At 35.3% G+C, this 25,686-nt stretch overlaps 1 pseudogene; it reads right to left on the bottom strand.

Moving 5' to 3' along the window:
• Positions 1-8,426: 8,426 nt before the first annotated feature.
• The window catches only part of LOC118551352 (Y-box-binding protein 1 pseudogene), a 22,443-nt pseudogene continuing 5,183 nt past the window's right edge, over positions 8,427-25,686 (bottom strand).

Raw genomic sequence — 25,686 nt, 5'->3', positions numbered from 1 at the left:
TCAAATCCTTTGCCAGTGCATATATATGTTATTACATTCTTCCCAGTTGTAGCCTATTTTCACTTAGTGATGTCTAGTCATAAACAAATATTTGTAATTTCTATGAAGTCAAATTTGCCTTTGTAATTTGCTAATTCTGTGTTTTCATTAAGAGAGCTTTCCTAAGCCAACGGCATAAATATATTCTCCTATATTATCTTCTAAAAATTAGAACTTGCCTTTCACATGTAAGGTTTGTAATGCATGGAATTGCCTTTTTTATATAGTGCAACACAGGGAGTGATGTAAGGAAAGGGTTTCATTTTTTTCCCATGTTGACAAGGAATTGTCTTGCAACAACTCCTACAGTCAATACTTTCCACCACTGATTGGTGGTGCCAGTGCTGCCTTAAAGGAACTGAGAGTCTCCTTCTGGCCTCTCTTTTCTGTTCCACTGCTCAATTGGCTAAACCTATAAAAATACCATACATCTTAATTACTGTAACTATAATACAAACTAGTATCATGTAGGGCATGTCCTCCAAACTTCTTCTTCCTTGGTTCTTCTTACCCATTGCTCTTCATACACATTTTAAATCACATTATCCAGGTCCGTATCAAAAAATGGAAGAGGAGGAGGAGAAGGAAGAGGAGGGGAGGAGTAGGAGGAGGATGGTGGTGGTGGAGGAGGAGAAGAGGAGGAGGAGGAAGAGGAAGGAGAAGAGGAAGAAGAGGAAGAAATGAAGGAAGAGGAGAACAGGAGGAGGAGGAGGAGGAGGAGGAGAAGAAAAAAAAGGAAGAAGAGGAAAAAGCTTTCAATATGTCACCATCAAATATGATGTTTTTTGTTTTGCTTTGTGGTTGTGGTTGGTTTTTTTTTTTTTTCTTTTTTTGGCAGAGACTCTAACTGGTTAAGAAATTTCCTTTATACATAATTCAATTCTGCTAATACTTTAAGTTTTTAAGTCTAATTTTATGGTGAAATTGGGTCTATAATTGCCCTTTTTTATACATCTTTGTCTCGAAAATATAAGTTGGGGTGTTGAGTCCTTTTTGCTCTCATCTGAAAGAATTTTATAAGATTGGAATCTTCAGTAACTTAAAACTTTGGTAAGAAATTCCAGTAAAATTGTATGGTAATGATGATTTTTGAGAAGATTAACTACTGATACAATTTTAATGGATATAGAGCATTCATATGTTGTATTTCTTTTTTTACTCTGTTTTGGTAATTTACATTAGGTATTTGCCCTTTCGTGTGGTCTCAAATTTGGCTACATAGAGGTATTCATAATGTCCTTTTATTATCTTTTTAAATCCTGATGAGTTTTCATTCTCTCAGCATTCCTAATACTATTTTTTTTTTTTTTTTGCCCTCTTTCATTGTTTTCAGAGGGCCATTGATTTCATTGGTCTTTTCAAAGAACCAACTTAAGTTTTATTGATTTTCCCTATTTCTTCTTTTAGTATTTTATTAATTAGACCTCTTATGTGTTATTTCCTTGCTCTTAATATCCCTGGACTTATTTTCAGCTCTTTTTCTAATTGTTTAATTAGACATTGAGACTTGATCAAATGTGGTAACTTTTCCATATATCTTCCAGTTATTGAGTATGGTATTCTCTCTATATTTCCTCCATAAAAGTTGTTCACTGGATTGTTCAGTTCTGTCCGATCTGTGAATTCCTCAAGAGATGTTTTCAAATCTCCCAATATGTTGGTGTACATAACCAAATTTTTTCTTGTAGTTCTACCAATTTTTGCTTTGTATATTTTGAAGTCATAGTTTTAGACACATAAAGTTTAGAATGTCTATATCTTCCTAATTAAGGGAAACTTTCATCAATGTCTTGATCTACTTCATATCTATGTCTTTAAGGCAAAAAGCCTTAAATCTCTTTATCTTATACTACTACGTCTAGACCAGATTTCTTTAATGTTTGCCTCGTACATCTTTTTCCATCTTATAACTTAAGTTTTTGTGTTCATTTGTTTAAGGCTGAAATCTGTTTTGTCTTTTTTTTTAATTCATTCTATCTTCCTAATGAGTTAATCCATTTTGTCTTTTAAAAAGTTTGCTCATCTATATTGAGTATAATTATATATTTACTTTTTTAGTTGGTGCTTTCTATTTATCCTTTTCTGTTCTTTTTTTTATTCATTTGACTTTTATATTGAGTTTTGTATTGATTGATATTTCTTTCATTATAACTTTCCATATAATTTGAGATCTATATACACATTTTATCTGTTAGTGATTGCCTCATTGATTTTAATAAGCATAACTTAACCTAAAACCTGAAGATAATCAGTCCTCTTAAACTCCAATCACCTCCTCCAGACAAAGACTATTTTGGTGATTGTATTTTGGTTAATTAGATCTTCAAATTAGACTTAGATAGTCAATGTTTAGATTTTTCCACAAACTTTCTCTGTCTCAATCTCTTTCTCTCTCTATCTTAGACTTTCTAAATGGGATTGACCTCCTTTCTAAAGGACCTATTTTAGAATTCCTTTTGGAAAGAGACTGTTGGTGATAAACTCTCTGTCTCATTTTTCAGGAATTTTCTTCATGTTGCCTTGTTTTTGAAGGAGAGTTTTTGGATGTGTAATTGTAGGTGGGCAGTTATTTTCTGTATGCTATTTAAAAACACAATCCCATAGTTTCTGTCATCTTCCATTACTGATTGCAATGTCCACTTAGTCTAATCATCTTTTCTTCATGTGTAAACTGCTTTTACTCACTGAGTGGCTTTTTATATATTTTCTGTGCTTCAGTGTTCTGCAGACTCTAGGTTCGAGGTTTCTAGGTTTGGATTTATTTTTACTTATCCTTTGAGACTTCTGTATCTGGAAATGAACGGTTCTCCATCAGTTCTGGAAATTCCTATCCATTATTTCTCTAAGCAGTGCCTCCTTTACATTCTATTTTTCCCTTCTAGGAATCTAGTGAGATAATAGGTGGTGCTTTTTCCTTACAACGTATCTTTCAACCTACCTTCTTCTATATTTGTTATCCTTTTATTTACCTTTCTGTGCTGTTTTCTGGATGATTTCTTCAGATATCCCAGTTCTCTGATACTCCTTTTAACTCTATATAATTTGCTATTTAACCCATCTTTTGAAATATTTTCAAACTGTGAATAATATATTGTCAGATTTTTCAAATCTGCTTGATCTTTCCATAGTTCTTATTCACATTTTCCTACCCAGCTTTTAAACATATTTGTATTTTATATTTGTATAATGTTTTATTTCTATTTTAGATTTGTATAAATTTACTACCTGAAATCTTTTCAGGTTTAATATTGCCGTGCCTTATTTCTACTGGCTGTCATGGTGATCTATTTCCTTGTATGTATGCACAAGTTTTCATTTTTGATTATTCAGTCTCCTCCTTTGTAACTTGATCTTTGAAAATTCTTTGAGGCCTGAAAGTAATTGAGGTTGAAACTAATTTCCTTCAAAGTGTACTACTGTTTATCTCCATGAAGTCCCAGACCATTAAGTGAGGTCCTAGTTTAAAATAAATTGTTTGCATGAGGTATTTCTATTTGCTTGCTTTGTTTTCATTTTTCCACAAAGGATATATTAATTTGGATTCAAACAAGGCTGGCTTGTGTTACGAAGTCTCAGAGATGTTCCTCCAACCTTCTCCACCTACCACTAAAGTTTGTATAGGAAATTCCTCCTCTTTGTGGAAGTTTATTTCCAGTTTACTCTTAAACTAAAAGAGCAGCCAAAATCATGCACCAGGCTCCTAAAACACCTCCTGCTTTATGCAGGCAGTAAATTTGTTTCAAGTCCTGTGTACCTTGCACAGATATCAAAACCAAAGATCAAGATCATTTGTTCTACAAAGGCCTGCCAGGCAAAAGTCAGTTGTAGTACTGGCTTACCCGTCTGGATTCCCACCATCACAGTATTTTTGAATTCTGAGGAAACCAAAAATTCGTGGTAGCTCTGTAATATAATTTAAAAGTTTTATTTTACCTTTCAATCAAAATGTTTTCACTGGAAGTGTGGTTCAAGGTATATCTCTTCTGCATGTTACCAGAAAGATGGTCAAGATTCTCTTTTCTCCCCATTGGTTTATACGATAAAGACCCCAAGTATCTGTCAGGTGAATAATGGTTAATGAGTGAAGAAGTGGATGGTTCAATAATCAGCTCCTCTATGCCATCCCTCTATACTCAGGGTTGGCAAACTTTTTCTGTAAAGGGCCAGACAGCAAATATTTTAGACTTTGCTAAAAAGTCTAAAGGTCTCTATCTCAATTATTCAACTCTGCCTTTTTAGTGTAAGAACAGCCACAGAAAATACCTAAATGAATGAGTATGGCTGTGTTCCAAAAAAGAAGAAGAGAAAGAAAAGAAAAAAAAGAAATCAATTTATCTGTGCATTGTCTAAATAAGTAGTGGTGAACTCCCCCTGGCACAGGAAAAACTCCATTTATCTAAGCACAGGAGAAATGTCTTGAGAAATAAAATAAGTATAATGAACATTTCTCTGAAGTAGACAGACATGGTGAATCTCCACATTGTACACCAACTTCCTAGGAAACCAAAGAATCTGAGAAGACACATCCATCTTCCCCAGCTGCCCTCTGAGAGCTCACATTCCAAGAAACTATACAGTAATCTCTCATCTGTGGTAAAGTTTGCACTGGGACCTGTATGTCATCAGATATATTGTATAGTTTTGTTTTGTTTTTTTCAAAGAAAAGAACATACATTGTAGTATTCGAGAAAGAGTGTGAATTATATTACTTGGGATTGGCTATAATGTATGCCCTTGAACTGGGCAATACTTAAGTGGTTTCCAGATGGCAAAATTGAGATTAAAAGGGTTGCTCACTTGAAAATGACCCTTTTTGGTGCTCCACAAAATAGAACCTTATAAATTTAACACAAAATGTCTTTCTCAGAGGTGAGGCATCCTGTGGAGTCATGCTTTAACAGTTTGATCATTAACCTAGCTTGAGCCTTTAAAAAATTTTCATTATAAATTGTAAAACATAAGACTCAAAATTTATAAACTACAATTTTCTTTAATATCAAAGATCACAAATAATACCAACAACTTATTTTCATGGACGGCCAAAAAAAAAAAAAACACCAAACATGACAAAAATATACAGAAGGATTATGTTACCTTTGCAGCTAATATTCTAGGAGAATAAATGCTCAAAGTATTGGTTAGGGACATCTGTTCTTTTAGACATGTTGGTCAACTTTTCTCTGGACTCCATATGATATTTGCTAGTTTGAGGAAAGAAAAATATAAACCACTATTCTAATGCAGTCATACTCAAAGATATTTCAAAATAGTTCAATATTTTATATCAAATATATATCTGTATCGGAGTCCCTAAACTGGGCAGAAATGGAGTCGAGCATTTTTTGGCAAAATCTGGGCTAGCAGCTGAACACTTTATTTGAGGTTTCCCTGCTTCTCTCCAAATAGCAGTAGTCTTGGTAGTGCGTATGGCACATAAAAGCACAAAGACCTAAGGCACCATGCTTCTCTCTCTAGATCTAGACAGCCCACCCACTTATTATATATGTCATTAACATCCAGTTCTTGAAGGCTTCTACAGTTCATAACATTTAAGACTTCATAGGCTCACCAAAAATTTTTAAAAGGTAAATTAAAAAAAAAAAAGATGTAACTATGGATATAGTGATAAAGATGATATTATTACATTATTGTGTAATAGTGTTATTATGATGACATGATTTAATGATATGCTATTTTATTTTTTATTCCACATTTTCTACATGGAACATGATTTATTGTTATAATCAGGGAAAAAACACATGTGCACAGTGACTAAAAGTCAGTCTTTAATGTCTAACTTTTGTCTTCAGTCTACCCAGTGTGGCTCTGGCATGTGCTCTTGCCTTCATGGGCATTGGCCATCTGTTGAATGACCCATCCCCACCCTTAACCTCCAGCTCCAGCTCCTGCCATCATTCTGGTCACCCCTTGCTTTTCAGCACAAATCCCTGATCTAACTCACCAGGTTCTTTTGGATGTGTTGTGTTACCAACCCCATGTCCACAGTTCCAGAAAAGGTCAGTTCTAACCTTATACTCATTTCCTTTTTTTTTTTTTTTAAGATTTTATTTATTTATTTGACAGAGAGCAACACAGCGAGAGAGGAAACACAAGCAAGGGGAATGGGAGAGGGAGAAACAGGCTTCCTGCTGAGCAGGGAGCCCGATGTGGGGCTCCATCCCAGGACCCTGGGATCATGACCTGAGCCGAAGGCAGACGCTTAACTACTGAGCCACCCAGGTGCCCCCATTTCCTTCTTTGAAGGGAAGCCAAGATAAGGGGTGCTTAGGCATGGTTAGTTCTATTTCTTGCTAACTCCCATCAGGGGAAGTGGATCAGTAGCAAAAAAGAAACATGGTTTAGTTCTGTAGAGCTGGTAGTGGCTCAGAATGTTTACTTTTTAACGATGGTTATCAATTTCGAACACTGGATGGCTGGGAATTTACATCCATGTAAGGCTCAGAAAATGCTTGTATGCGTTTTATGTGAACTATATCTCAATGAAGCTGAAAGAAAAAACAAGAAAAAGACCTTATTACTCAAACCATGGGCTGAGGACCAGCCCCATTACATCGGTCCCACCTGTTTCTCCAGAAAACAGCTCCCATAATCTAATCTACAAGTTATCATGATCTTTTAAGATCCAGATGGTGGACTTCACTTGATCCCCAAAAAGTGTTCAACCAATCGCTGTAACACAATTTTATGATTTCATGTGTTTTACCTATTACTTTATAGAGAACTAGAAGTATCAATACCAGATTTCTCAACCTTTGCTACTCAAGAGGAGACCGTGAACCAGCAGTGATTTCACCTGGGGACTTGACAGAAATGCAGAATCTCAGGTCCCAGGCAAAATCTACTGAATCATCATCTGTGTTTTTGAGAAGGATCCAGGCAATGAAAATGCACTGCTTTCGATGCTAGAGCATGGATACTCACACTCTTTTAAAAGTAAACACACATGGGGCTAATAACTCACAAATGTGAGTTAAACTGAGTGGAAAGAATTGTATAGTTTAGAAAAAGACCAATCCAGGCATACTGGTTATGCCTCCTCACTAGCCTATTGATTATTATAACTTTACACTGTAAATTCCCCAATAACAGGAGTCACCTTCAGTGATATGTGATTTATAATAAGAAATGTATATTTGGACTTTGTCCCCATTACTGGCACAGAGCTCCTAAAACCCATGCAATTTCCTAAATGCTGAGAACGATAGAGGTGCCTTTTGTTATGTTAATAAGGCGATTTCAGGAAAGCCCCTAGATTACCTAAGGATGGGGCTGGTCATCAGAGCAATCAACCTTGTGATAGAGGGTTGGAACTTTCAGTCCCACCCCCAACCCTGACCTCTGGGGAAGGGAGAGAAGCTGGAGGTTAAATCCTTTGTCAATGGCCAATGAGTTAATCAACCATTTCTGTGTAATAAAGCCTCCGTAAAAACCCAAAAGGACGGGGTTCAGAGAGCTTCAAGGCTGATGTGCCAATGAAGGTGCTGGGAGAAAGGCATGCCTGGAGAGGGCGTGGAAGCTCTGTGCCCTTGAGCTATGCATCTCTTCTATCAGGCTGTTTCTGAGTTATATTCTTTGGTAACAAATCGGTAATGTAGTTAGTATGTGGGTTTTCGGAGTTCTGTGAGCCGCTCTAGCAAATTTTCCATTATTTAAGACTTTTATTAATAGGTGCGTGCCCTTTGTTGACTTTAAAAAGATAAAATTGAGGGCGCCTGGGTGGCTCAGTCGTTAAGCGTCTGCCTTCGGCTCAGGTCATGATCTCAGGGTCCTGGGATGGAGCCTCACATCGGGCTCCCTGCTCAGCAGGAAGCCTACTTCTCCCTCTCCCACTCCCCCTGCTTGTGTTCCCTCTTTCACTGTGTCTCTCTCTGTCAAATAAATAAATAAAATCTTAAAAAAAAAAAAGATAAAATTGCAAACTTTTATTACAAATTTAAAATGAGTTTCTTAAAAATCTCAACTTGAGTGCTCGCTTCGGCAGCACATATACTAAAAATCTCAACTTGACCAGACATGAAATAATTTAAAAACCTTTAGAGGTGTATTGAGGAAAAAAAACAGGCTTTAAAATACAAAACCACGTTTGACATTACCGAAGAGAGGTCTTTAGGTAAAAGTAATAGAAAATGCATACTGCATAGACAATGAAGGTAGTTCTATTCATCTGATCAATGGGCAAAAAGCAAGCACTTACGGTCTTCGGCTCCAATCTTCTGTTCCTCTCTATTGCTGGAATTTCATGTTCATTTCTTCATGTTGGATGACTAAACCAGATGATGGGAGAGAAGGCAAGCCCGCATTTACTCAGTCCCGCCCTGCTCAGCCTCCGGAGGGGATGAATTCTCTAGCTGGTTGATTGGCTGCTTTCAATTACCATCTGCGTTGGTAATGAAGTGGCGGAGGTAGCGTCATTGAGGTGGCTGCTGACCTTGGGTCTCATTCCTTGATTTTTTTTCTTCCTTTCTGCACTGCGGTCCTCTCTAGGCTGTCTTTGGTTAAGAGGACCCCTGGTCTGTGAATGGTGGAATAAGTATTCTGTCCTCCTGGTCTACCATGTTCTCCCGCACCTTGTTTGTCAGCTCCCTCCATCACCTCTCCTTGTACTGGAGGGTTGGAAGACTGGTTCACACCCACTGGGTCTCCACCCTAGTAAGCCTCGCCTGCGGGAGGGCGATGCTGTTGGGCTTCGTCTTCAGGAGCATTCTCCCAGCCCTCCTTTTCCCACTCGCACTATTCTAGTCATTTTGCTGGGAAGAGCGTGGAGGACCCCTGCCACTTGGGGAGCGTCTATAATGGTTACAGTCTGCTGCATATTCTCTGCCTTGCACTGAAGCTCCACCAGGGCCTGTCACATTTGCTGCCTCCACGCCCTTTCCTCCATCAACAACGTCAAACTCCACAGTCCATCTCCTAAGCTGTGAAGGTACTTCTTTTTGGTTCTTCTTTTTGGCGGTCTGGTGTACAGATTGATCTTCCTTCATGTCATTTCTGCTGATGAAACCATAGGTTTCTTATACTGAACCAATCATCTCACTGTTCCCCAAACCTTCTGGGCAATGAGTTTCTTGTCCCCTCCAGCACGCAGCCTCGACGTGATGCCGCCTGAGCTGCAGCTCCCTGCGCTGCAGCGGGTGGTGCGGGCAGCAAGGCTGCTACGCGTTGCAGGGTTGGTGACTGGGCGGACTGCCGCAGCTGCCCTGCCTGCCACGTGGGATGGTAACTCGGCATGTGGCAGCGGTGGGCCTGTGCAGGGCCCTGTGGGGTCCGTTCTCCACTGCTGCTACCCATGAGGCTTGCCGCTCTAGCAAATTAACCTGAGGAGGAGGTTGTGGCCATCCCACCCTGAACGCGCCCCATCTCGTCTGATCTCGGGAACTTCTAATTATAGCCAATCAGTCAGAACTACGAGGAACAGCCTGGGCTTGTGACTGGGGGCTGGAGTCTGAAGGAGGGGGTTGGAACAGGGGTGGGGGTGGGGCGAGGTGGCCCACAGTCTGAGCCCTCAACCTGTGGAATCTGATGCTATTTGCGGGTAAATAATGTCAGAATTGAGTTGAATTCTCAGACACCCTGCTGGTGTCCAAGTACTGCTTGGTGTTGCGTAGGAAGCCCTCACACGTATGTTGGAATTGGATCCAGGAACCCAAATAAGACCTTCTAATCCACAGCTGTACCATATGCCCTCAATTAACTCATTCAGCATCTATCAGGCAGTTCCCCTTACTACCTTCAGCTCCTCAGATTTTTCTCATCTGATCAGTATAGATCTGCTCCTCTAAAATCAAGAGTATCATCTAGATAAATTTAACCTTCCAAATTTAAATGTTCAGGAACAAAATTTCGTCCCAAAACAAAGATCCAAGTGGGTTGCTAAGATAGGTATTAGTTACTTACTCAAACCCAGGATAATTGTATGCACAAAAAAATTCTATGCACAAAAACCATTAGCACTAAAAATAATTATGTCTAACTTCCATAAGATCTTAATATAATTCAATCCTTCCAATTCGCCCAATTTTTTTTCTAATATGCCCAATTTTTAGTACTAAAAAGAAAGTCACTGGGAAGTCATAATATAATCCTTCTACAGAATTCATTTTAATTAAAAATCAGGTGGTTCTGAGTTTTCCTTTAAGGCTCTATGCTAAAAAAATTCCATTGATCATGCTTTCCAAAATGAAAGATTCAACTATAAACTTGAAGAAAAATGGAATGGATGAATCAAAATATTCTTTCATTTTAGTTAATATAATCTGTTATCTGCTAAGGGTTCAAAATCACATCGCTTAAAAGTGGAAACTCTACAGAAAAAAACTGATAGATTTGATTAATTAGTTTTCTTAAAAATTTCTATGTTTTTAATATACATAATCTAAGGTATATTTATCCTAAATACAACATAGTTTTTATGGTTTTTTTAATTTTTTCATTTATTTTTCATTTTTTTAATTGAGTACAAACAAAACCTTTAAAAATTGATACTGAGATTAATGTCAATAGAAAATAGGTGTAAATGACATGATTAGAAATTTCACAACAGAAAAAAATGACCATAAAACAAAAAAGTTTATCATTTTAGTAATCAAAAATGCGAAGTAAAAGAATAATAAAATATTGCCAATCTATTTAACTTACATAAAATGTTAACTATATTAGATAGTGCTTGCAAGACTGAGAAATAATTACTCCAATGCATTGCTGGTGGAAAGGTAAAAGTTAAAATCTTTCTGAAGAACAGCTGGGGAACATGCAACAAAAGCCTGAAATATTTGCATACTGTAAATCCAACCTTTCAAATTTACCCTTAGAAAATAATCTGATCTGTGCAATGATGTTCAGTGATCTCTTTTGAAAAACTGTTAACAACCTAAATGCCCAGGAGGAGAGCTTGGTCAAATAAGCCATGGTATATCAACACACTGTAATATTATACAAAGATTGAATATTCTGTAGAAGAAGAAAATATAATAACCTGGGAAGAAATAAAAAAATACACTAAATGGAAAAAAGTTAAAAGCAATGTGTACACTATGATTCGTTTTAGAAAAACTACATATCAACTGCATATAACATTTATGTATGAGTGGATGGAGCTAAATTGATAGAAAGTAGAAAGGTAGATATATGGGTGGATAAATCAATAGATCAATTAATGGATAGAGGGGTATGAAAGATCACAAAGACTAGAAGAATATTCACCAAAATATTAACAATTTTGGATAATTCTGAGTGGGGTGCTAATGGGTACATAATTTTGATTTCCAGTTAAGCTGAACTTTTTTTTTTACTATGTTAAAATTTCTTTTATGACTCATCTAAAATCTGTTCTTGGTCTATTTTCCTATTAGAATTTTAGCATTTTATGTATTAGCTTACATGAGTTTCTAGGGGGAAAACAATATTCCCTTCTTCCCTTCTGGGTTCTAGGTTCTTTAGTTTGTCTAATAGTTAAATAGATGTAAGACATATTAATAGGAAAAAAACAAACAAAATTACCCATGTACAGAAGTCATATAAAGAAGACTCTAGGGGCACCTGGGTGGCTCAGTCACTTAAGCCTCTGCCTGGCTCAGGTCATGATCCTAGAGTCTTGGAATCCAACCCCACATCAAGGGCTCCCTGCTCGGTGGGGAGCCTACTTATCCCTCTGCCCCTCCCCCTCCCACTTGTTCTCTCTCTCTCTCATAAATTAATTAATTAATTAAAATGTTTTAATTAAAGAGAGATAAGATTCTAGAGGCAGTCAGGTAATTGAGATTTATATAACATCCTGGACTAATGAAAGGGGTAGGGGTCTGGGAGGAAGGCCTTGTACAGAAAGATGAGAGGGAGGTTTGGAAAACAAAGGTTACCCTGTTCTGTAGAGAAGTTTCTTAGGTAGAAAGGTATCTCTATAATAGCTCTTTCTCGTACAGCCCTCCTTCCAGTGTAAGTTTAGGTAGTTGATGGGGAGGAAAAGAGCTTTTCTTGCATCTGCTGAGTTTTGATTGCCTTTAGCTCAAAATAATCCTCATGCCAAAGCGGCATATTTTGGGTTTGCAAAATCTGCTCCCCTTCAAGTTCGTTGACCATAAAGATGAAAAGCATCTGAAATAGTTGCTGCTGATAGTTTTTTTTTTTTTAAGGTTATTTTTTTTAACCCGGTATTGGTTTTTGTCATTCAAAAATTATTAATTTTTCATGTAGTCAAATCTATGGATTTTCTCTTGTGATTTTTAAAATTATTTATAATGCTTAAAACTATTCATCATTACTAAGTCAGCCAGTTGACTCTGTTTTCTATAGTTTCCAGAGATCTCATATTTTTACATTTATCTCTTCAACTCACATGGAATTTATATTGATATATGATATGAAGTGAGACTAGATCTAATTTATTTTTTCCCACAAGTGTTAAGCAATTGTCCCTGAGTCACTTCTTAATAGCTCAACCCCATTCATTTATGATACCAACACAATGAAGTTTTACATATTTGAATCTGTCTTGATTTTTCCTTCTTATCCATTGTTTTGTCAAAATGACACTGTCTTGAGTATTGTAGCTTTATAACTTATAAGACAATTGTATTGGCTATTTGCCCCTGTTCATACTGAGAGCTAAACATTAGATTTACTATGACAAATTAAAAAAAGAAAAAACTTACTGTGGTTTTATTAGGTAATATCAGTTCTATGAATTATTATGAGAAGAACAGACAACCTTTAATATATTTCATCTTCAGTTGATAAAATTGTCTCTTAGGTCTCAGCAAACTTTTACCATTTTCATTATATAGTTCCCACATGTTTTTTCTTGCTAATGATATATCAAGATATTTTGCATTTTCGTTGTATCTTAAATGGGACTTTTCAATATATATTTTTCTAATTTTTAGAAAGCATGAAAGCAGTTGACTCAAAAAATTATTCTAAAAACTTATTTTGAAATCAATTCTGACACACATAATTTGGAAGCAATAAACAAGCTATAGACTTTTCACAGCGACAATGATGAAGCAATCCAGAGTACAACACAGCAAATAATCAAAAGTATGGTATGACAAATATCTGTACTTAGTAAAAGAAGTAAATAGGATTCTCTCATAGATTCCCTCTCCTTAAAATAAGAGATAATTTCAAAATAAAATTCAAAATTAATCTCATCAAAAATCATCAGACAACACCCATATTACAATTTCCCACCAAAAGATTTAGATTTAAATTTGGATGATGCCAGAGTGTTCCCATTTACAAGAATCACATTTAAAAAGCACAGTGTATTAAAATAGTTAATTAATTTTCTGGATCACACACTATTAAGAATTCTCCTGGCCAGGCAGTGGGGTTGGAGTTAGAGAGAAGGCAGGAATGCCCCCCCTCTGTGTAGCATGAATGACAGCAATAGCTCCTAAGGGGAGAGCTTAATTCCCTTGGATTCAACCCTACTATAGAACAGATGTAGGGGTTCCTGTGATGCAAATTGCCAGGGAGGATTTAGGCTGGACTAAGAAGATATCCATTATGGAAGAGTAAGATACAAGAATTCTTTAGGGATTTGGGCACAAGCAAATACTCAGAATTACCCCTGGTTGCTGGGATTTTGACACCAGAAAAATCCACACAGTACATGTTCCTTAGAAAACACAGTCTGACTTTCTAGAAAACAAAAATTAAATCCAGTGTAAAGATATGTGCATTTGGTCATTTGTTAGACATACCTAATGATGACCTAGCAACAGATATTAGGAATGATCTCAATCAGCCCCAAATCAAAATACAAAGGTTCTGAAGGAATAACTGAATCTCGGGTTTGAAAAGTGTTTAAGTTAGTATTTAAACCAGCTAGTTCACCCACAAAACCCAGATGTTTGTAGAATATGGAATATGGATTAACTAAAAAATGACTGCCAAATTTTCATACCAAATCACTTTTAAAAGAAAATCTTTGTAAAGTGTGTTCCTTTATCTTCAGTCTCACTAACTGTAGAATACGAAGCATAATTCTATTGTTACTACAGTGAATCCTATAAAACAATAACTTGAATTGCTTCTGATATTGTTTTATCATCAATCTTTTTCTTCCAAATATCAAAGAAGATTCCAGTCCCTCATGCTTTGACAGTATTTCTAAGGAAAAATTTAAAAGTCTGTGTTAATATTATTAACTGAACATAGAAATAGGGGAAAATGAGATTGATTCGTAAAAACTGTTGGTAAAAGATAACCAAAAATATCCACAATTCTCTAGCTTCATTATTCACTCTATTACCAGAAAATACCCTCAGTATCTTTAGCTACTAAAATAATACCAGACTTAAAATCAAAGATACAGAATGTGTATTTTTATGAGAAAATGTGACACGGAAAAATACCTCCCATTCAACAGGAAGCCCTTCAGTGAACTGAAAGTGAATTTTCTAAGAAGTTGGATTAATTCATGATTTCAGTAGCAACTATATTTTCACTTTATGGTATCATATTGTTTACATTATCTGACAAAACTGAGAAATTTATACAGAAGTCCTGTCTTCAAACACAGAACTCAATAAAATAACTCACTCATGAGAGAATGAATATACTTTAACCAAGGTTTAAAGATCATCTTATAACCATTTTCTGAAATAAGGGTTGACTCCTAAGGCATGGTTCTTTGAGAAAAGAGAATTTATAGCTATGCAACTCACTAGCATTCAATTTTGATTGCTATATAAACTTTTTAGTGAAAAAATCTTACTTAGCCAGGTAATAATCCTGAACTAGTAACTGAACGGTAGTGAGAAAAATCAGAGTTCCAGCACATATTGAAATGAAACACTCTTAGATGGAAAAGAATAGGGTGATAGAGATGATGATAATTCTCATTTACACTGGATTTTTAAAGAAGGATTTTCACAAAGTGACCATGTGTCTTTTTAACATCCAGGGAACAAAGCTAGAGATCTGAGAACAGTTACTGTTATATAAAAAAAAGGTTAAAAAATCACCAATTCTGACAAATGTTAGTAGGTACTGGATTAAATAAAAGTGGTTTCTTTAATGGGCAGGGGTACACTGTTCTCTAAGCTGTCTAATGAGGCAAAGAATAAAACAGAGCCATTTTAGGAAATGGCAGGGCTGAGTTGTATGGTAATCCTTCAGTTATTGAAGATGTGTGAAAATTTATTGAGAAATCTAGTTATTGAAAAATCAGTTTGCTAGTATTTTTAAATATGCAATCCTATTTGTAATTTCTGTGATACTAAATAGACACCAGTAAAACCCAGAATCTTAAGTCAGATATAACCTTCCTCAAATATTATATTCCTAGTTCTTAAAAAATAAAGGCAAAAATCAACTATTTAACATGCTCACTCAAGACTCTGGTCTACTTATATTTAGATTTTAGTTCCCTTACTTTACCAAGCACTAAAAGAAAGCAAGAAATAAAAATATGTATATAGCCTTCAAAAGAACAAGGTTATAAAGAACATAACAAGTGAAAAAAATAAAAGCATAATGCAATCGAGTGGATATAGTAACAATAATAAAGTTGGTAAAACAGAAGTAAATTACTGCAGTTGAAAAAAATATTGAAAAGAAATACAGACTCAGTATAATGGCTAAAATTAAAAAGACTAACAACACCAAGTGTTGGTGATGATGAGGCATAATTGGAACTCTAGTACATCTCTGGTGGAAATGCAAAATAGTTCATCCACTCTCAAAAACATTTTGCTATTTTTTTATAAAATTCAACACGTGTACCATGTGACTCAGCAATCCCACTCCTAGGTATCCACCCAAGAGAAATTAAAACTTAACTTCACACACACAAAAAAGCTGCATGCAAATGTTTCCAGCATCTTTCTTCATAATCACCCAAACTGGAAAGAACAAAAAAGGTCATCAAATGGTAAATGGATAAACAAATTGTGGAGTTACCAATACAGTAGACTACTACTCAGCACTAACACGGAAAAATCTACTAATTCATGCAACAACATGGATGAAATTTAAAAGCATTATGCTAAGTGAAAGAAGCTAGACACAAAAGAGCACACAGTTTGATTTCACTGATACAAAATTCTGAAAAAGATAAAACTATACAAAAGAAGGAAGATCAGAGGTTGCTGGGCATCAGGAAATGAGTGTAGGAAACTGACTTCAAAAGGGTAGGGGAGACAGTTTTACAGTGATGAAAATGCTCAATGTGATTGTAGTGCTAGTTACACAGTATATATATTTGTTAAAACTCATTGAAATATATATTAATAACAGGTAAGTTTTACTGTATGTAAATAATACCTCAATAGAGCTGATTTTAAAAAGGAATGCAAAGGAGAATAACTGATGAAACACTTAATGAAAAACTAACAATGTGAGGTCATAACAAATCTCAGAACTATTAATCAATCACATCAATAAGCCTATACGATATTTTGGATAAATGGCTAAACACTGACCTGGCTCTATAATGAAGACAGAGTTGCAAAAAATGAGGTCATTGTGCTGTGTCATGGAAAATGCTATTTCACCTTGAATCCAGCTCAGGAAGTTACTCTTACTATTTCTCTACCACAGGAGGCAAATTACAAACTTCATCATGGTAGGATGGAAGAAGACATTGATAGAGCCAGAGAAAATGGATATAGGACAAAACTCTCAGGTTAGAGAGAGAGGGAAAGAGCTACAGAGCCAAGGAAGAGAAATCATTATTTGGATTAATGGCCTTTTTTTGTGTGTTTATTGAAAGAAGCACATATGTGTGGAAATCCATTAAAAAGAAAAGCTAACTGCAGTTTATTTTAATTAAAATGAAAAGAGCAAAAAAGAAAAACTATGTGAAAAGAAATCACAATAAAGATTGTTAAAATAAGAAGCAACTTCTTAGCACAAACCAGCAAGGAACGAGAGTGATATGGAACATGCCGGCTGACTGATTAAACTGATATGAAGATGTATCAGCTTTACAACATTTATTCTTTTTCTATGGATATGCTTACACAAATGTATAATAAAATGCATGTAGTTCTCATTTAAGCATGTGTGTTCAGCTGTCCTCAAGCAATTCTTTTGTCACCAAATGTAGATTACTGGACTGTATATAGACTTATGGTAAAGAGTAGGAAAATCTTTAAAAAATTCTAAACTTAAAAAAGCAATACTATAGATCAAATGAATATTACAGAAGTTGAGGAATAAGAAAAAATCCGATCAGAAGATTTTAGAATAAAAAATTAAAAAATAAATATCCGTATATACATGGGTATATGCACCTGTCTGCCTGTGCGGTATAATGTCATCTCTCCTTGAGTTATGAAAGTTTGTAACAAAGTTCTGAAACAGTAGATGAGTCAAATGTGCAGAGCCACTAATTCTGTATACTTCCCATGTCACTTAGTTTTTAATATCTTATAACTTATAAAATGACTTGTTAAATAGATTATTAGTACATTAGACTGTTAATCTGTAAGAACTTAGGTCTCAGTGAATGACATCAATATGGCTCATAGGAAGTTCAAAACACAAATTTGGTAAAATATTAACACTGTAAAAAATGATTAGTAGAATGGAAAAGACACATGGATTCAAAGGACTATAACTGAAGGAGCTAATAATGAAAAGTTGGAGTAGAAAATGCATCTATACAATACAAAGGAAAATACTTAGCAAATTTCTATTCCTACCAAATCAGAAATGTTGAGTGAATGAAGGGAAATCCTTGAAAACAGTTATTTGCAAGAAAATGAAGCCTAAGATCATCTGTTCTATGAAGACATGGGAAATGTTTTCATCATTTAAAAGGTATGCAAGATGCAACACCTTACTCTTAAACAGGTAAAGCACACATTTAAATTATTTATTAGAATAAAGCCCAGTTCTACAATGAGACAATAGTACGATTTTAATGATATAGATTTAATACGTAGATTTTTCTGTGAACTGAAGGAACTGTAAATCTTTGCTAATATGAATAAAATACTGACCCAAGCACCTCAGTCCTGGGTAGATATACAATCCAAATATGGCTGAAAAGTAGGTGTAGACTTTATGGAATTTATGTTCTACCCAATGAAAAAAATTAATGGTGGACATGTAAAGAAACAGGTTCAAGTGCTGACAAATAGCTAATATCAAGAAACCATTACTTAATTTTCAAAAGAACGATCATCACCAGAACAGAATAACGTACTTCCAAAGGAAAAAAAGAAACTGATGGCGGGCCCATCAAAGGAGCTTTCAATCCCAAACAATCTAACGGAGAAGAACCACAGACAACATTAGAACACGTCATTTCATCAACTCTGCATGCAAGTGCATGATGTTGCTCCAGGCTGGGGATTAAGTGAAAAATTATCTGCATCCAAACCAAAGTGTTTCTCATCACGTCCATTTTGGATGTGACGACTCATGGCTCCTTCCAATTTTTTCTCCATCCTTTTCACTTCTACATCTAGGGTTCCTCCAAGCAAAGTATTTCCCAAGCCCCAAAGTACACACTACAGGATAAGCATCTGTTTTCTTTCCTTTACCAACAGCAGCAATTCCCTTCTCTCTCACATTTTCAGAGTAGGTGGTCTCCAAATAAAGCACCATTCAGTTTTACAGTATTGTCCAAAGGATTGACGGTATTGTTTCATAATAACATGCACCTTTCCCCTCTAGTTCTTATAGAATTTAGAGGACAAAATAATAGGAAGAAATTACAGAATGCTTTGCTCCTGGCACATTGCAAATTTAATTCCTACACCTATGCATCCCCAACTTCTTCTACTCACATGCATTTGTTCTACCTCTACACTCATCATCAATCTTGCAAATGCAACAGCGGGCACACTCGGCCTTCTTCTAAAAGCAACAAGGAGACTGCCCTTTTTCAAAATTATTCTGTACTGTTCTGTGGCCACAGTAGCACTTTTCACAGTTGGGATTATTCTCCACATTGTTGTATCCAGTCAAAGCCACTCAAGAATTCCTATGGTCCCAGCAGCACTAAAAATACATAACAGCCTCCTTACAATAATGGCTGTGAATCACAGCATTCCTCGGCTGACATAAGTAGTTAAAATAGTAGGAAAAAAAAAAAGTTAAATAAAACTTTTTAAAAAGTTCAAGTAAAAAAAAAAATGAAAAGGGGGTTGAAAAGGACTCCCCTACCGTCTAACAATATTAAAGTCTGTCTCAAATTTACAAACGTCCTCAGCAACATCAAATGCCGCAGCTTCAAACACACGCGCCAGCTTCAAGCCCGACAGCTTCAAATGCCGCAGCTTCAAACACGCGCGGCAGCTTCAAACGCGCCAGCTTCAAACAGCCTTGGGGCAGCCATCTTGCACACGCTCCAAGGAGCACAACCTCAGGGCCCTTAGGCGGCCACCCCATCCCAGAGGCCACACAGAGGCTTTGTTGGGGGAAAAATGGGAAGAAGAAAAAAAAGAGGAAGAAGAAGAAATATAATTTGCAGACGTTAAATTAGCCCGTAGAGGGAGCTCACATAGCCCCATAATTTCACAGTAATTGGAATCTCCTGTAATTTAAAATGTAGCCCCATCATTTGTCAGAGAGAGCCTCCAGGGGTCAAAGAGTGCATGTCTTACTTCATACCGTTCTCTGCATGCCTATAAAATGCAATTCCATTTAGACCCCCCTTGACCGTGTGTTTTGTTATCGCAACAAAAAGATGATGATTCTTGGATACATGTTCTCCAAAACCAGCCCAGAAATTAAAGTGACTCGTCTATGTGTGCTGTTAGGGTGAATCCAACTGAATAAAGACCATAATAAGAATAAAGTTCCAACAATTAGAATTGTCATGGCAATAACCTAAATGTCCCCCATTCACGGTGTTCAGTTTAGAAAGCTACGTGCTCTCTTTCAACCTTGACTAGAGATACTCTTGTGACTATCCATTTCTCTCACTGTCTAGAATCCTTAAACCAGCCATGCTGCAATGTGCCTTCAGACAAAAGGATAAAACCGGAAAACGAAAGGATACAATGGCAGAGAGCCTTTTCAATAAAACATGAGAGAAACAAAATTCCAAAATTCTGTGGAAAGAAATATTGAGGAGAAAATACACTAAAAAATAAAGCATCTAAAGGTGCAGTTGAAAGTGGAAATGTATTACCTGCTCTCGTGAAACAAATTTTGAAAGCAAACAAGTTTACATTATGTAACTCTTAAATATTTAGAAACTTTACATTTACGTAAAACTGAAATGGTTTCTAAAAACATTTAACCTTTGAAGTGATTTCTATCTTAAAGTAAACACAAACTAAGAATGTAAAGAAAGCACAAAATGTAGAGCTTAATGAAGAATGTAACATATGTGGATTGTATTCTATTTGGGATAATCTATTAGGTGTTAAGAAAACATATCTACTTCATTTAAATTAACTAGCAGGCTCGTATGTCATTACTGCCTCTCTGTGATGTACCTGTTGGTTTGGGCTATTATGATTACATTTCCTGCATCCTGTTGTTTAAAAATATATCATTCATAAAATGAAGATTTAAGTGATGTTTAATATTACAGATACTATATTAATAACTGTAAAAGGCAAACCATACATAGGTAAGGAATCATTTGCCTGAAGATGTGGGGCAGAGCTCAAATTCAAATTCTAATAATCACATCTATCCAAGATTCCATGTTAGGAATAAAAAGTATCTGAATTTTGTCTGAATTTGCCCAACTACTCTTCAATCTTTTCACTGCTTTATGCATTTCCTATCATAGAAATGCCTCGCTTTTCTGATATGTCTGATAGCCAGGTCCCTGATTTCCATCTCTCATTTCAGACTCAACGAGAAACACTCAAAAACCTTGTAGATGTGATTCATCAATAACAATGCCATACAAATTCAGGGTTTCTTGAGAGTAAGATAAACTCAGGGATGCTCACCCTGGTTTGGCAAGCTTTTGGGCTGCCAGGAATTCCACAATGAACATGATGGGCAAGGGGAGACTCAAAGGAGAATGCTTAAAGTTGAAGATCTCGAAAAGTAATGTCTATACTTGCCATGGAACTACAAAGACTTGTCAACTGTACATCTGTTCATGAAGGCTGGCTGACAATTTTATCACATATAAGAATCTTATGTTCAAGTAGTTAAGGCTACTACACATTATAGAAGATAATAATCAATGAATTATCTTAAAGTTACCAATGATCATGAGCAGGAACAAAGGAAGTAATGCTTACTTGTTACAAAGGATAGCTGGACAGTTTCTGTCACTTGGAAATGAGAAAGTTAGCAATCAAGGGTCTTCTTCCAATGAGGAAAAAAAAAAACAAACAAAAAAGAAAAAGTGAATGTAGCCTCTTCATTTCTAACTTCTAATATTAGAAGAGTCACACTCCATTATAAGCCTGAATACCACCTGACACATCCTCTAAAGTTAAACATGTGGGAAACAGGATAAATGAGCATATTAAAATATGGTAGTTCTCCTTCTTACTTGCCTATAACATTGATAAGGGATACAATCAAATTGTAAAAATGAAAAAAAGGCAGCACTTAGGTTTCACTGTGAACACTGAGCAAGCTTGGTATCTGATGGTAGAAGATACACATCCTATCTGTGGTTGCTGACTTTTTACCACAACAGAATAAATGAGACATTTCTGATATTTCTATAAATCAGCACAGAAAATTAAAAATAAGACTACAGTTACCTGGAATGCTTTCAGGGTCCCATGATTTTCTACATTTTTTAAATTAACTGAATGTTAATCAGGAAAACTTTTTGATGGTTTAATTTCCTTGTTTTAAAATCTTTTTCAAAATATGACTGTCCCTATTACCTACAGAATTTCTGAACACAAGTTAATTGAGACCCCTACAGTCTCCTAGGATCGTACATATGATTATGATTACACAAAAGTACCATATGTATAGATGAATAGAAGACTAGACTGAATGCATCTGATCCATAAACTTATTTTTTCATGAATCTTTGGGGTTCTTGTTATTTTTTTAACCCAAAGTTCAAAAACATTCATGTTATTTGAGAGTTCTGGCTTTTCAAGTGTATATGCAAAACACATACTCTCAGAAAGACCAAGAACTTTGTGATACAGGCTCCTACAAGCCATCTGGTCTGATGTCTCATCAGCTTCCTGTTTTTCCGATTTCTAGAATAGAGAAACTAAAGGTCAAAATTTTTACTATAAAACAGAAAATAAATCCAAAAATAAACTTAGTTATCTGTAAATCTGAACTAAAAAGAGCATACCTTTCTCCAAAATAAAAACTCAATGACTGATGATATATGGGAATTAATATAAAGCAACTGGTTACTGTGAAATTTTTGACAGCATTTTACAGGAATAATTTTTCCTTACTTAAATACATTTAGCTGGCATAGCAAACATATTTTCTGTACATTGTTTATATTTGCAGACTTATTTGTAGGCAAATAATAGTGGGAAAATAAACCCCAATTTTTGTGGGATACACCATTAAAATGCATTAATACAGAGAAGTTTCCTTACTCTACCACAGGAAAATCCTGAGAGAAGCTTGTGTAGAATTCATAAAGTGAATTATAAAAGACAGTTATGTTTTACGTAATTTCCAAGAACCCCGAATATACTTCTAGCCAAAATAAGAAGAAATGATAGACTTCAGACCAAAGAGTAGGGGAAAACATGTTTGATAATGAATGGAATGCCTTAACTGGTGGGGGGTACAGTGCATGAATTAGTATTAGACCAGTTTTTTTTTCTTCAAAATATTATCAATCCTAGCCATTTAAATCTAATGTGGCCAAATAATTTATCATCCAAAACTGTACCTTTTGAGAGCATTAAGGAGCTCTACTAATAATTACTCCAGGCCTGGGCAAACCAGGCTGTATGGTTTCCCAACTTATAGCAGGACAATTTGAAATAACTGCTCTCTTCAGAGGAGGGATGGCCGACACTGGACATATTTTAGAAAATTAGTTATTTGGAGGCTACTCTGAAAAATAAGACCTGGAGCCAATTTAATAAGCATAAGTTATAACAGATTCTGAAGGTAGTAGTTTGAGGACATGAGCTTCTTCAGATCTCTAGGAGCTGCTAGGTTCCTTGTGTATCTAAACATCTTTCAACATCTGTCAGCTCCACTATAATAAAGTACAAAAGATAAATGAAAAGTCAAACATCAGGCATAGTATGTGATTTTATAACCTCTTACTCATAAAGCAAGAAAGGATTGTACTGACCTATAAAGACATTTCTTTCTGTGTGTCTGAGTTATCAATGAGACATTTATGTATGTGTATATATATATATATATATATATACACACACAACTATATATTTTTTAAAATTATATTTTATATTTAATATATTTTATTGTTATATATTTAACATATATATTTATCATTTTTTAATTTTTAATTTTAATTCCAGTTAGTTAATATACAGTGTTTATATATATAAAGCCAGCTGATAGGAATGTATTTTGTTTTAAGTTACTCATGAGTTGAAACATGCCTTTTTGGCTTAACCATTTCAGAACATCTGTGAAATGCAAGTACAAAATGGAAATTGCTTAACAAACTATGCAGTAAGATAGCTACAATTTTGTTTTCCCTTTGTCAAGGGAAAATAAAATAAATTTTCCATCAGTCGCAATGAGAGCTAGAGGGACTGATTATTCAAAATACAGTAGCACCTACATTTCTCCAAATATTCCCCAAGACATAGCATTTGTGCTGAGTATTCAATAATTTCCTCAAGCTGTACACCTGAAAAATATATGTCTCAAGTCTGGTGTTCATAATCTAGTAGACAACCACATGTGTTCACAGCCCATATCTTTGAAACAATTATTCTCTTGGGTATGCAAATGTACTGGGCTTGCAACATGTTTATTCAAAAGAGTAGAAAGAATGTTTCTTATGTGAGCATCTGCAGGTTTCCACTGGAAATCTGCATACAACAATACATTTCCCCATGAATTCATTTTTTTAAATGACAGTTATACATCTTTTTAAGGCTTTACCAAGAGTTAACACAGCTCAATTTGGTAAAAATTTTTCATCAAGAAAAGCACATGAAAGAAACAAAATCAAAGTATGTATGTTAGGACCTATTACCTGCTTTATTGTTTGGATTTTTGCATGCCCTAATAACACAAAAATCCAAACATCTTGGTATTCCTAACCCACTAGTCTTTTCACCATTCCCTAGCCACAATCTGTTCTACTGCTGATCTGACCTTTGGCTTCACAACTATTCAGCTATTTTCTCTTTTCATTACCAACCTTCTCACCTATCCCTGAGCATAGATAAATTTAAAACTGTTAAAAATACTTAAAAAGAACTCAAAAATCCATTATGATAGTAAAATACATTAATGTACATGTATTGAAAATGGATATATAAAGTCCACAACAAAGAAGTAAATACACGTAGTATTCAAACAAGACAATAATATTAAATATTATACAAACACTGAAGTTTATGAATTGGTGTAATGGATATATAAATAATTAAAATGATATACCCAAATACCATCATACCCAACAAAGAATAAAGCAACCATTTGTTTCAAATACCCAGGAGATACTCATACATATTGACTATGTATTATTACCATACCAAAAAAGTTTTAGTATGTTTCCAAAATACTTTTCATAAGGCCATATTTTCTTTTCCCAGTACATTCAAAACAAAAATGTATGAAACTTCTATTTCCAATAATAACTTATTTTGTTTAGATCAAATCTCCAATGACAAAAATTTAAATGCTAGATAAAATATTTTAAAATCCATTTAAAAAGCTGACAAAGAGGTAACAAACTAAAGATACAAACCTGAGGGTGTGGAAAAAGGAAACATGGGGATATAAATTGTACACATGAGCATTAAGCTGCTCTTACCTTGAAGATGTGTGCTAAATTTGCCAAAACATGGTGTGGGCAGAATGGGGAAAAAGTCAGGGCCAAGAACACACACATTAGCAGGGATCTGAGAGGAGACTCCCTCCAACATTAATCTGGGACACAAAGGGTTTTGTACCTATGTAAAAGTGATTTATAAGCAATGCTTTGTAGGTACTAGAAGAAAGACTGAGAGAAAAGAAAGAAAAGGTGAAAGATGTAGTCGCTGGCCAGCCTTCCAGTAGATTTGCTGTCTAGATATGCCTAAGAGCTGCAAGTTTTATGCCTTTCATTTGTCACACCCACATGCACTAGTTAGAAGCAAATCTAAATCTTTCCTGGTGGAATGTGCCTTCATCCTGGCCTCAAAAAGTATACTTTTTTTCGATGACAACTGCAGTACACAGGCAAAAGTAACAAAGCACAGAAAGAAATGGGGCCTACACATGATCTAGATTATCAGCCAGAAATGTAATTACTTCCCAGAACAAAACTCAACCCTTCTCGATGAAATGTAATTACTTCCCAGAACAAAACTCAACACTTCTCAATGAAAGATAAAATCATTGAGACTCCATAATATCATTCATGATGTCAAAAAGACAATTTAAAAATTGCTAAATGTGTAAAGAAGCAAAAGGAAATGGCTAACAATAAAAAAAAAGTTATAAGAAGCTTATCCAGAGACGATACAGAAATTAAAGTTCACAGAAAGAACTTTAAAATAATTGTGACTAATATGATAAATATAATTGCAAAGAAGGTGGACAAAAATAGATGAAAATATA

The sequence above is a fragment of the Halichoerus grypus genome, chromosome 10 (genome assembly GCF_964656455.1).
Source record: "Halichoerus grypus chromosome 10, mHalGry1.hap1.1, whole genome shotgun sequence".
Taxonomy (NCBI): domain Eukaryota; kingdom Metazoa; phylum Chordata; class Mammalia; order Carnivora; family Phocidae; genus Halichoerus; species Halichoerus grypus.
This window is presented reverse-complemented; position numbering and strand designations above follow the sequence as displayed.